This window comes from Diorhabda sublineata, chromosome 7 (assembly GCF_026230105.1).
Source record: "Diorhabda sublineata isolate icDioSubl1.1 chromosome 7, icDioSubl1.1, whole genome shotgun sequence".
NCBI lineage: Eukaryota > Metazoa > Arthropoda > Insecta > Coleoptera > Chrysomelidae > Diorhabda > Diorhabda sublineata.
The window spans coordinates 5466088-5480553 of NC_079480.1; the positions used below are offsets into that span (position 1 = coordinate 5466088).

Consider the following 14466-nt stretch of genomic DNA (forward strand, 5'->3'; position numbering starts at 1 on the left):
TTGTAAAAACGTGGTAAAATATACCTGAAATAGAATACTTCATAATATATTGGGTGAATTTATTTACTATTTCAATACTAGTATTAAATATTTTCAGTACTTCACTGCGCTGTACGATCGGGCAACATCGGAAATTCAGAAACCACGTGCCGTTAAATAGACCATCAAACATTTTGTGAATGTAGAATGTGAGGTTATGAGCAAGTTAATGTTTATAAACATAAATCATTTAAGTTTTCGTTCAAATAAATGTAAGTTACTTCAAATTGTGAATGGTCCAATTTTAAAATCACTAACACATTTTTCAGAGAAACAATAAAATGCAAGATACACATTATACGCGTAAAGAAGAATCTTGCTCAGATTGTAAAAACGAAACATTAAAAAAAAAGTATTTTTGTGACAAATGCCTGTTTTCAGCTGCAAAAAAATGGAAAGTGGAAGAACATAGGAAATATCATGAATTTATTCCAGGAATTAATTTGTTTGTGTGCAATTTTTGTCCATTTCGGTCTCCTAAACAATCTCAACTAGATCGACATTTGATGTTCACTCACGCCGAAGAAGCGAATTTGAAAACTTATTCATGTAGAACTTGTGCGGCAACATTTATTTCTAAAAGTGGATTGAAAAAACATAGAAAAGAGGGACATTATAAGGATTAAAACAGTTTGACATTATTAGAAGTAGGGTAACTATATGATTTGTATAATAATTAAATAATTTCAAGACTATTAATTAAGTTTTAGACTAATTGAGTAGTTTCAAAGTTAAATTAATTCATTCTGTAACTGCAAAACCAGGGTTTACTAACCAAGAGATTGGAAAAAATTCAACACTTCACAATTAGTTAATGTTGCATTTATGTTATTTTTATCTAAACTAATCTAAAATAAATATAATTCAGTGGTAGTTTTCTGAGATTTTTTACGTATGATTGAAAAGCTGAAGAACTTCTGATGTGATTTAATTCCAAATAAGTCTTCTGATACTAAAATCATATTAGAGTAGAAATTGTATTAACTTACTATCACCAGAAAAGAAATCTGTAAATCTATTGTGGTCTTTCCTTACTGTTTAGATTCACGGGTAGGCAATTTCCTCTTGTATTTGTGAATGCTGCCAATAATATATAGGTCTAAGTTTACAGTCTAAGTTTAAATTTAATATATAAGTCTAAGTCTAAGATACTTTTAGCAGCGATTTTTCTTAAGAAATATGTCCGATTTTTTTAGGTTTGATTAGGAAATGGTGTGAACTAAATCCACTGAATCAGAGCAGTATTTGCGATTTTATGTAGATAAAACGAAATTAGTTAAAAATGAAATATGCTTATCCAACAAAAAATGAAATGCCAAACATGTACAAAAAAACATAAAAGTTACATTTACTGTTTTTTTTTCACATATCGTTTCCTTTGGGTCTCGTATGAAATAAGATATGAAGATTTTTAATGAAATCCTGGTTATTAAAAATAAAACTAATGATTTCGTGACCGCCGCAATTGAAAATTACTGTGATAACACAAAAAATAAATTGAATTCTATTAGAAATTGGTCATAAAAAGAATCAAAACTCTCATGAAAACTAGGGACATAATTGTCAGCCAGAAGAAAACGTTTCGTCACTACAGAGAACCATACCATACAAAATAATGCTATTTAAATTCCTAGAATAAATTCTAATAGATATTTTTAACAGTACAGTACAGTATTATAATTGTTGAGAGTACTATATTTATATGTGGTGCGCTGCTGCGCAGTAGCACACACACCTTGTAGTCTTTACATCATGTATTCAATTCAAATGTTTCAAATTGGCGTGTCGTTTTGGGTGCCAATTCCCATTGGCTGCTTCCTAGCTGGTGCACTATAGCACACCTTGTAGTTTTTACATCATGGAAGAGCTTATACGCATGACGTGTGCTTTGACAGGCCCCAGGAAGATGTTCTATTGTACAGAAGTTTCTTTTGTTGCTCTAATTAACAGGCAATAAAGCTTTTTTATTACCTACCTTAACAATAATAACATAGAAAAATCATTTCTCAAAAACAGCGAAATCTATTGGAAAATCGTAGTACCTTTGTCCCCTACAACTACGAAAGAGAGCTGTTTACTCGGACTAAACAGGAGGGCTCACTGCAGGGACTTTTTAAAAAAATTAAAACTTCTGACTCTTTCTTCCTTATTCATCGTTAAATCCGTTTGCCTAATTCGTAAGCACACTTCTCCAATTTCAGAAAGGCTATCTACTTGGGAACGCGGTGTACGACCTTTACCTACCTTTCCACGCTCCAAATTAGTTAAGGGCTCAATATTTTACAATGCAAAAAATGCACAATCACTTGCCAATTAAAATCAAATCGATATCATCTTTTCCCGCATTCCGCAATAATTTTAGGGCATATTTACTGGAAAGTGCCTTCTACTCTGTAAACGACTTTAATTTTGTTGTGCACTTATATACGAATTATTACCTAGTATTAGTGAGAACAGGAAGTACATTGTTAAAAATGAGAAGCAATGGTCTTGAATTGCCTATATATACGAGGGTGGTTCAAATATAAACCGGAATTTTTGAATAAACGCAAAAAAATGTAGTGTCCTAAAAGTGGCTGCACTGAATGCTAGATTGGTCTATTACGAAGCGTAGAAATCAGCCGGGAAAGCGTAACCTCGCGTTTTTTGTATGGTCGGTCTGCGTTGATATTGTCTTTTTAACTGTTTGTGGTCTATTGCTAATATTTGTCTTATTCTTGGCAGCAGACTTTTCCAGCATAATTGTCATTTGTTTAATACTTTTTCTCAGAACAGCTATTTTTTTTTGATAACACTTCTATTGCTGAGTCGTGAATCTGGACTTAAGCAGATCCATTATGATTGTCCATGAAACTAGAATAGAGATTGTTGTTCATTTTCAGACTGTGTATATCGTCAATTTTCTTGTATAAGATGTTCCATTTCGAGAGATAGTTGAAAAGATGTCATTGTTCTTTTCTAAGTAGGAACCTAGAGCTTCGACATTTTCTAGATGGATCTGAAATTTTTGTAGCTGTGACAGTTCATCGTGAAGATATTTTAGAGTGGTAGAATCACAAAAGGTGCAGAAAACTAATATTATGGTAGTTTTTATGATAGAGCACCTTTGTTATAGTCTTGTTCAGTCCAATACCAAAATTTCTGCGACACTCCCCACTACAGCGGAGTATATTTTTTCCTTTTATAAGACGGTCTTTCGACAAGAATCACATTTAAATTCATTCATATTAAAGTAAAATTCAATACTCCTAATTAAATGTCAATGAAAGCAAAATAAAGTTATTTAGTTAATCTGAAAAGTAAAGAAATATCACTGGTAACTGGACACAAGGTCAAGTTAAGTAAAAAAAAACACATGTAGTAGCGAAAACTAGCAGGTCTATAAGATGTTGGACCGAAACAAAAACTGCGTGTGTATTGCGTAACGCATTATTATTCGTTTTTTAGTCAAAGATGATTTAAAATCTGCGGATTTATCGAGTGCTTCTCTAAGATTCAAGTGTATGAATGGTGTTCTGCTGTCCGAAAAGGATGAGAAATAGTGGCAAACTTGCCACATGCTCGGCGCCCCAGAACAAGTGTTATCGATGAGAACGTTAGCTCTGTAGAAAAACTCATTTTGGGAGACCGACGCAGTATTGTACGCAATGAACTGGGCATTAGCGTACGTAGTATTCAGCAAATAATTTATGAAGAGCTCGCTTACCGCAAAATTTAAGCCAGATGGGTGCCGAGTCTTCTGAATTTTGAGCAGAAATTCACACGCTGGGAAGTTTGCGCGCGTTTCCTGCAGCAGTATGAAGAGGAAAGATAAAATATATTGCACCGAATAATCACAACAGACTAGACTTGGGTACACCACTATATTACAAATAAAGCGAAGCATTGTCAGCGGGGTAGGTGTTGTGTACCGTGTTTTGGGACATGAAAGGAGTAATTGTGGTTGATTTTCTCACTGAACAACGAACTATAAACGCGCAATATTATAGTAACCTCCTAAAAAACATGGTAAAACACTGTCTACAGATCAAAACGACGCGATATACCAATCCGTAGTGCGATATTGCTGCAAGACAACGCCAGATCGAATACAGCTCAGCTCACGATGGCAATGCTGAACGAATTGGGTTGGGACACTCGAACACCCTCCTTATAGTCTCGATTTGTTGTCATGTGACTATTATTTATATGGTTGAATGAATGTAGCTCTTGGCGGGCTACGATTCGAAAGCAATTCGACTGGTTACGAGCGCGACTGGTTAGGTGACAAGCCGAGATATTTTTACGAAAAGGGCATCCAAAAGCTTCTGGAGACGTGGCAAAAGTATGTAATTGATAAAAAATTTCAACTCTGTAAATTAATGATAATTTTTATAGCAAACTTCTATTTTATATTTGAACCATCTATTAAAAAAAAATAAAATGTGGTTGCTAAGCATTTACTACAGGAAAAAAATAACAAATTTAATGTTTACAATTTTATTTGGAGAATGTCACTTATTGTACAGATGTTATTACAATACATCGGCTCGTTTTAGCATCTTGTTTTCGACTCAATCAAATTGTCAAGGCACCATACCATTCAAAGTACGTTTTAACTGATTGTCAACGTGAAATAATAATTATACAATTCTTGGTATTGAAATGAAAAGTATTCCTGTCTATAAAATACTGTACTATAATTGATTATACATTTTTATTAAAACAAGAAATGAAAATTCCATTACTAAAGTAAGCTTTAATCATATTATTTTAAGAAATTAAAAGGAAAGAAAACATTCCCATATTGAGAATATTTTCTCAATTTGGGAAAAAGAAAATTCATGATTTTGGTCACGTCAATCCTATAAATTTCGCAACTAATCAAAATTGAAACATTGTCCAACCAGTCTTTAATATGATTGTTGAAACATCTGACAAACAAAAACAATCCTTCCCTCCAGGTCCTTGAGGGTCGTCTTCGTCTTCTTTTATTCTGTGATTGATACATCATTCCTTTGGCCACCTGTTCTGCTCCATCCTCATCACATGTCCGTTTCTCTCTGTAGTCGTGTATACTCGACCTGTTCTTCGTTGCACATCTTCATTTCGTATATATGCTCTGTTCTGGACATCCTGCACGATCTTCTCAAGTACATTGTCACAGCCTCTCTTTTTTCTCCTGTCCATCTGTTAGTTGCCACTATGACTTTGTATATTGTCATTATTATTACAATTTTTTCTGATCAAACAAATGAGTTCAGAACTTTTGCAGCTTTTTCCCTTTGTTGCACTCTATTTCTTATATTTTTTTTTGTTCAAATTCCGAAATTATGCTTCCTAGGTATTTGAATTGTCTACATCATCTAACCCTATTTATTTGCAGTCTCCTTAGGGGCTTCCTACCGGCAGATATTCTGTTTTTGACATATTCATATTCAAACCCCATTTTGCATATTCCTGGTCCAATTTTCTCAGCATATAATCTGCATCTTTCTCGTCGTAAGCTATAATAACTTGGTAGTCTGCGACAAATAGAGCTGTTAAGCACTTATCCTCTATATCAATTTCCACTCTTCCACAGAAAACCCCCTCAATTTTTCCATTGTTTAGGGTCTAGAATGTTTGATCAACGAGAGACTGAATCGATAAAATGCTTCCATAGTAAGGTCTTGAAACTATGTTAAAAAGCCGTCAATCGGATCTAAATTGGAATTTTTGGAACCGTTGGTGATATATTGAATACACTGTTTACACTATCACTACAGCAACACTCATAATTACATTGTATGACGCGCGAGTGTTGCTATAGTGGTAGTGTAAACAGTGTGTTCACCATCAGCCAGACAGGAGATAAATGATCTTCCGATTTTGTTTTCCTGACCAGACTATGTAAAAGTTTGTACTTGGTTACCCATACACATACTTGAATAACTTTACTTGGTAAAGGAACTTGCAGATCAAAATGGCGTAGTTTATATCCAGAAATTTCTCTTCTCAAATTATATTTTGACATGAACTGGGAAAATGGGGCCTTATGAAGAAGTAAATTGCTTTAAAATATGCCAGGCGCAGAGAGGACAGTTGCTGCTGTTTAGGGACAATCCTTCATGAAATGAATGTTGACATAATAAATTCCCAATACCCCTTTTTCATTATATCAATTTTTCTTTCCGTTTGCCTAATTTGTTAATCTGTTTATATCGAATTCAATATATAAAAATTTATTTCAAGTGACAATCATTTTAATGAGTACAACGCAACTATTTGCCTTTAGAACCAACAAATAAGTGGGGGTATTTATAAGAAAGGTCAATTATACTATTTTTACAATATACTAAATCCACTAACAATCTTATACCTTATCTTTATACATATTATACATTTACAATGATTGCAAATCGCACAACTTTGTAAAACTTTTTATTTCGGCTATAGATATATTTTCTGTTTCGTATAAAATTTATTTCAAAATTGTAGCACTTTAACAAAGTGTTTTTGCATCTAGCCTGTAAAACTGCATTTTCTAAAAGACAAAAAAATATAAATTCCATACATAGTCTAGTCTAGAGCTCGTTCGATGCGGAATTTTAAGTTATAAACAATTAAACACCTTCAAAAAATAATAGTGTTTGGTTTTTCGTCTACTGAAAAAAGTTCTTATATTATTAATTAACAAAATAATTGTCATAAATGTTTCTGCTTCAAAATAAGATTGCACCATAAAAGCTTCAAAAATATAATGACTTTTTTATAATAATTTTTTGACAAAACAATGTTATAATGTCATTTATCATATCACTATCAATATTTCGAAAAAAAATTCACAATTTTGTAGAGAACTTTCAATTTAAAAAAAATTTTCACATTACGAGCTATACGCGTAAAACAAAACACTATTTATTGGAGGTGTTCAATTGTTATTCACTTTTGGAATTTTTTATAGGTCAATCAACTTTTTACGCACAATGATTCAAACATCATTCATCGATTGAGCTAATCCACATAATTTTTGTAATAGTATGCCAAATTTCATCTATTTAAACTTGTAGATTAAACTAACAGCTATTAAAAAAGAAATATCGATAGATGAATTATATTATGCTATTCATCTTTGTTGCTTTTATTAAAAAGGATAAAAAATATACAAGGCAAAAATTATTTGAAGGCGATTTTGCGATAAAATCACATACAGATGTAGTTCCCAAAGATTCATTGCTGTTCTGGGACAAAATCTTTTCTCTTTTTCACTACATTTTGGACGAAAGTTATACGAGAGCATACACATTTCGCCGACTGATAAGTGTCAGGGTCAGTTAAACGATACCAAACTGTCGTGCTAGGAAAAGACAATATCTTACATACTGGGAAAGAACGACCATCATTATATCGAATTTTTGAAAAAACGCTCCAAGCTCTTCTATTGATTGATGGATTTAATCTACGGTTTCCCTTGTTCTTCGAACGCCTGTATCATCAACGTTACAAGCTTATCGCGGCCCTCACGCAAACCTGTACCGAATGAACTTCTGGTATCCGTTACTCGATCTTCCGTGTTAGCGTCGGCTACATTACGGTGGAAGTCGTGACAGTCGACTAGTGTCAAATTAGTCAATTATTTTATTCGAAACACGAACATTTAAAAATTGTGGTGCACCATAATACACTGTATTGGCAAGGACTTTTTTCAGGGCTGCTTTTTCAATATCAGGCAAAGATTGGAGATTTTCAAATTCATTATGAAGAAGATTAACATAAAATTAATTGTGCAATTGTATGAAAAACATGAGCAGATCAAATTGTGTTCTTATCGACAAAACGATTTTTTTTCGTTAATAAACCTTGTAACTAATATAGCATTCAGAATGCCTCCTGTGAATAAAAATGAGGATAATTAGATCCTGAGAGAATTTTATTATGGTTTATATATACAAATAGCGGAATCAATCGTATTTATCAGTTAAATGGGCGTATTGCAGGAATAACTCCCTCTTGTACACGTATGTATGTATGTACGAGCCCCGTGCCATTTCAGTTGGCCCGCAATTCGAAATTATTAAACTTTATTTTAAATGGGATGATGATCTCCAGTTGGAGATAGTTTCTCTTTTGATTAAACTGAACACATTTTTCAATTGCATAGATTTCTGCTTGAAAAATGCTTGGTGCATTGCCCAGGTTTCCAGAGTGTTTGGTTCACCCCAATATCCAGCCCTATACACCCAAAAACATACTAGAAACGAGCTTTTCTCTCTCTTTGCTACACAGAATGCCGTCAAAGTATACATCTATTGTATCTAGACACGTGTTTTGACGAGAGAAAACGGTAGGACTGCTAGTCATCCACGCTCTCGATTTATTCCATTGTCCACTAAGTCTATTAGAAAATGGACGTTGTTTAAGTGAATCTGTTAGATACTTTATGTGTATACACATCAACAGAACCTATATTTACACAGAAAATTCTTATAGAATGGTCTCCTGTAAGTAATAACTGTGTACTAGGTCTTAATTTATTAAGAATATCCCGGAGAAACATCTAGTTGTCATTAGAAGTGGGAAATATATCTTAATTAAGAATTTCATCAATTTTAAGAAGGCAATTGGGAAACCAAGAAAGATTAGTTAAGGCTATAATCTCCTATAAACGCCGTACACGATCTTTACTATAGAAATGTATTGTTGTGGTTTCTTTCAAATGTTGACGTTGGCGTGTGGATACTGTAGGCGCCATTCAAACCATTGTAGCGTAAACGTAGTATTTGGTGTCAGCACAAAATGTCGAAATTTGATAAAGAAAAAGAAAGACAAATTATTAATTGAAATAGTCCAATCTTACTGTGCATTATACAATAGAAGTGACAAGCAACTTTTTCTTCAGGTGATATGGGTTTAGGATGGCAGTTTTATTATATATTTCCCCACAAGTTCAACGATATATTTGAATTGTTCTTGATTGATACGAACATATTCAACAAAATTAGTATTGTTGTCTTTTACATTACATTATAAAAATCTGGAAACATCCTTTTTTCTCCTTCTTAATAAATAATCGATAACTTGTTGCTATGATTTTTTTTCGTATGCGGTTGTCTTGTGCCTCCTTTTCAAGTAACAAGCGCCGCCAAAAGTGTCGAATTTATATTCATTTTATATCACTCGACTACACGCTAACACTGTGGATTACTGTTGTGAATGAAACGTTGTCGTTTGCGTATGAGATGTATTGACCGCTGACGCTGCACCTGGCGTTCAGACGTCGATCGGAACGTTTACGCCGCATATAGCATTTAATAGGAGATCGAGGTCTGAAACTAATGAACTAACGGAAACCAGTTATTTGGTGGTATTTTGAGAAAACTGGAGTTCTTAAGAACCTACTTTAATGCTTGTCTCTACGATTACAACAATCCCGCATTGTACTCAAAAAAGATAAAAAAGTTAAGGGATTAAATTTGTATGAAATTCCACAAACTTTCATTCTATAAGGACAATTTCTTTCTAAACATTTCACTATTCAAAGTATAATGAAAAAAAGCATTTTCTCACGATAAACTCAAGAGTAAGAGTTTTTTTCTCAAAATGAATCTTATTAAGAAGGTTTGTGCCAAAATCTTATTTTACTGAACTATCTATGCATAAACTGTCTTTGCTTGTACTTCGCGTCACCACCTTCAAAATAACTCCTCCAGTGATGACCATCTATGAGATCCCTACCGGAAAATTTATGGGCATCACCTCCTCTTTTCCGTCGCCATGTTGTTATACTTTTTATTCGAAATAATAGTGAGATCAGAATGACTTAAAAAATGTCATGCGATTGTCTTTTAGAATCTGATTTTCTACAGGTGTTTGTAATACATATTAGTTTATCTATATATGACGTATTATTACTTTTTTAAAATTTTAGACATCTAAAATTGTGGGGCTAATATCACATGGGTTATTTCGACGTTAAATTGATTTGAGAATACTAAAATAATTTTGGTATAATTAGGTGTCAACTTTTCTTTGCATTGTGCGGAATATATTTATCTAACAAATTCAGTTAAACAATCCTCATTTCTGAAGATTGGATAGTTAGTTATATGAAGACATCGTGAACTGACTTACAATTTATTATAAAAATGTAGTCGTCGTGGTGTAGTTTAATGGTGTTCTGTCTGCTAACCAAATCGGCTGGGGTACAAATTCGGGTCCTTCAAAAAATGAAAATTCGGCGTACCACATGTAGGAAGAAAAAGACAAACGACTGATAGTATATTGTGCCTTATACATAATTAAACTACAGGTACTTTCTGTCTGTGGTAAATAGAGAGTACAACAGAGGTAGAAATGACAGGCCGCTCACATCCCATTACACAAAAATAAAAAGAATGGAAAAATTACAAGTTCATATCAGAAATGTGATATAGCATCCCCTTCTGTTTTTATCATTCCATGGATATGATTGGAGGATGATTATTTTCAAGGCTCTTAGTAGCTATTTTGTATAGTAGAGAATTTAATTACTTTTGTTCTCTCATAATTGTGATCACCAAACAACAAAGATCCTTTCAAATCTTGGTTTAAGTTAGCGTTGCGCAAAAATGAGATAAGAATTCACTCCAAAAAATACTATGGCCTCTTCGAAAACAGGAATTATTTACTTTTTTCTTAATTATCACCGTAAAACAAGCCTACGGTCCCAGTATTGCAGACAAAAGTCCAAGATCAAGACAACGTTAATCGCCTTCTTTAATAACAATGGAATCATTAATTCGTTGATGTTGGTTAAACTATGAACACCGCATTTTACGATGATTTATTAAAATAGTTGCTACAACGTATCCGGCGTGTTCGGTTGTTCAGTTGAACAGGACTGGGCAGTGGGTCCTGTTGTTTGATAACGCACTCTGCAATCCACGTGCGCAAATTCTTTGCTCAGCATTGCGTAACTTTCCTGAATTCACCACCGTACTCCACAGACCTGGAACCTGGGTATTTCTTTGTGTTTGACTGCAGGAAAGAAGTTCTAACAGACACACGTTTTACAGACGTGTGACATTCGTTTTGCAATCAATTCTAAAAGAAGCACTTCCTGACAGATTTAAGGAGCTTTACGAACGTTGTCAAACTTGAATTGTGTACAATGGAAATTATTGTGAACACCAATAAGGGTAATCTACTAGGATGGTTCCAGAAGTAGCGGACCTGACCTAGAGATGGCGGCAGTTGCTTGGAAAATACTACTGTATTAGAAAGTACACAATCTAAACAGCATATGTAGTCTGAAGACCCCACGTTGTTTAGTATTTGTTTGACAGCCATCAATAGTGAAACGTTTTCAGTGAATTTGTAAACATGGAAAAAATTGATCATCGTTATGTGATACAATACTTTTATTTGAAAGGCATTAATCCAACCAATATACAAGTTGAACTAGATTCTACTCTGGGAGAGACTGCTCCTTCCTTATCAACATTAAAATATTGGGAGCTGAGTTTAAATGAGGCCGTACAACCTGCGAAGACCAGCATCGCAGTGGTCAACCAAATGAGATGACGACTCTAGAAATATTGAAGAAAATCCAAAAGCAGTACTTGATGATCGTCGACTGAAAGTGCGCGAGCTAGAAGGTGGTACATCGTATATTAACTGAAAGTTTGGACATGAGCAAACTGTGTTGTTTCATCAAGACAATGCACCAGCTCACACATCTGTTATTGCATTGGCCAAAATTAATGAATTAAAGTTTGGATTGCTACTCATGCACCCATATGCGCTAGACGTGGTTACCTCGGATTATTTTCTGTTCCCAGACTAGAAAAAATGGCTTGAAGGTGAAAGATTTTCCAACTATGAATAGTTGATCACTTGTTCTACAGTAGAACAAGTGATGTCCTTCAAATATTTAGGGACAAACATAACAAGCGGTAGAAATCTAAAGAAAGAAGTAAAAGCACAAACAACGAAGGCAGCATTAATATCAGGATACCTTAGAGATTTAATTTGGCGAAATAAATACATTAGCACAAAATGTAAACTTAGAATATATAATAACTTGCGTTAGGCCGGTCATGACATATGCAATAGAAACTAGAGCGGAGAACACAACCACTAAACGGCTCCTAAGAACAACAGAAATGCGGACTCTGAGATCAATAACAGGACATACGTTACTCGATCGGAAGAAAAATGAAGAAATAAGGGACATGTGCGATATTCAGGCTGTAGTAAGATGGACAAGGAGCCGCAGAAGAGAATGGAGGGACCATGTTGACAGAATGCCAAATGAACGGTTAGCAAAAATTGCAAAGGAAAAGAAACCAGACACAACTCGACCTCCTGGACGACCACCTATAAAGTGGTATGAAAGCTGGTCCTCAGCATCCCAACTACTCCTGGCAAACCCTTGATGAAAATACAGGACCTAGTCCTAACGTAAGAAGAATAGGTGATGTCGGCAGTTAATGGATATTTTGAGGAGTTTGACAATTCTTATTATAAAAAGGGTATCGAACTTATTGAACATTGCTGGGAATAGTGTATTTAAAAGGGAGCTAAAAGAATATTACATTGGAAGATAAATATATTTTTTGTTTTCTTTGTTGAGCCAAGTACTTCTGGGTCCATCTTCGTATACGATGGACTCGACGTATACATTCATAATACTGATCAATTTCGATGCTAATAAAATTACTGAAAAGTAGGGTATTCTAATAATGGAATAGGAATCTATTTTACAGAATTTACAGTGGTTAACTTCATTAACGATTTAAAATTAATATTTCTGCAAAATATGATTGAAAAATTGACCCCTCGAAGAATTTAAACCTGAAAAAAGTTTCCGAAATTATACAAAATTAAATATTACTACTTTGTACTCATTTATTTTATATATTGATTTGTCTATATTTTGAGGATTTTTGTCAAATGAATATGTCACATATAGATAAACCAAAAATTTCTATTTCCTCTTATACTAAGCATATTTATCTATTGATTTATTATATATATTGTACCTACATTCATCTTATATTTAAGTTTTATTGCTTACGAGAAAATCAAGTGTAAACTTTCAAGTATTTTCATTTATAACAACAATTTAGTATTATGATACAAAATAATTGTAATATTGCTTCTGGTTACCAAAAATATCACCTTATAAATAAGCAAGTGTTTTTGTGCAAAAATACGTAACTATTATATTACTAGCATTTTATATACAGAGTGGACCATTTTTTTCAATAAAACGTTTTTATGATGAAATCATTGACATTATTTCTAACAAACAGTATCTCTTAAATCAGTATACAGTGAATCTCAGGATTGGTGAAGCGAATCTTGTAACATATTAAAATTTATATACTAACTTTCATTTTTTGAGGTTTACCCGTGCTTGAAAAAAAAACTAATTTCTAACATAATTTTTTGAAAGTAAGCTTCGGAAATTTTCTAACAACCTATTTTTCTGTAAACTGACTTTTATGTGGCAAATATGAAAAAAAGTTATTGAGGAAAGTATAGAATCAATGTTTACGCTCATATATCTGATTTTCGAAAATAGTTGGCAACTATAATTTTCAAATTTTCATTATAACAAAAGTTAGGATTGGCTTATTGGCTAGCTTAACAATAATCAGCGATAATTTAAAAATGAATAATTTTAAAGCATCAGATTAAAATTAGGCTCTACTAATCTCCCTGCTAGCGAATTTCATGTCTTTTACACCTACAGTGTTTCCTTGGTTTCCTTTCTACACTTTAAAAATAATGACGAGCTGAAAGATTATGTTACCACATGGTTGGAAATACAGGCGGAAACCTTAATGAAAAAAGCATAAAAAAATGGCTACGAAATTTCGAAATCTATGTAGAAAAATAGTTCAACAATTGGGGGATGTACCTCGTATTAAACAACGTCATTTACGTGATGTGACATAGTAATTCAATTTATTTATATTATGATATTGTAGAGGCTACGATAATTCATTTTGATATCCATCTTCGTGAAATTTTTTAGGAATAATTTACCTACTGTGGGCATCTTCTTATGCCACATATTTAACAATAAATACCCCCTGTGCAGGGGTCATATTTCTCTCATAAATCTTTTTCTATTTGCTAATGAATTTTCTATTAATACTTCCGCAATTTTACTGGAAGTCCATCCTCCAAGCTGTTCAACTCAAGGTAGATTATCTCCCGAATAAATTAACAACGAAGCGACATTCGGTGGAAACAATGACTAATATATCTTTCAAGTTTTGTTGTTGATATTAGTTGTGTTCGGTATTGTTGTTCGGGGAACAGAGCGAGCAGGGAGCGGTTTATATCACGTAATCATAGGTTATACAGATTGATTCTTAAAATTACTCAATTCTTTCCTTTTTTTTTCAAAAAAAAATCATACTAATCTAGGCTATGAGGACAAGTGACGTTGAATTATGTTTTCCAATTCTTGAC

At 33.4% G+C, this 14466-nt stretch overlaps 1 long non-coding RNA gene across 2 annotated transcripts; it reads left to right on the forward strand.

Annotated features, from left to right (window-relative positions):
- The first annotated feature begins 148 nt into the window (after positions 1-148).
- On the forward strand, positions 149-13269 carry LOC130446405 (uncharacterized). Of its 2 annotated transcripts, XR_008910145.1 has the most exons (3): positions 166-251; positions 309-691; positions 1236-1782. It is a non-coding gene; the product is annotated as an uncharacterized LOC130446405 (long non-coding RNA). The 2 variants fall into 2 exon arrangements; XR_008910144.1 differs by having other exon boundaries at positions 149-251; positions 309-13269.
- Positions 13270-14466: the final 1197 nt, after the last annotated feature.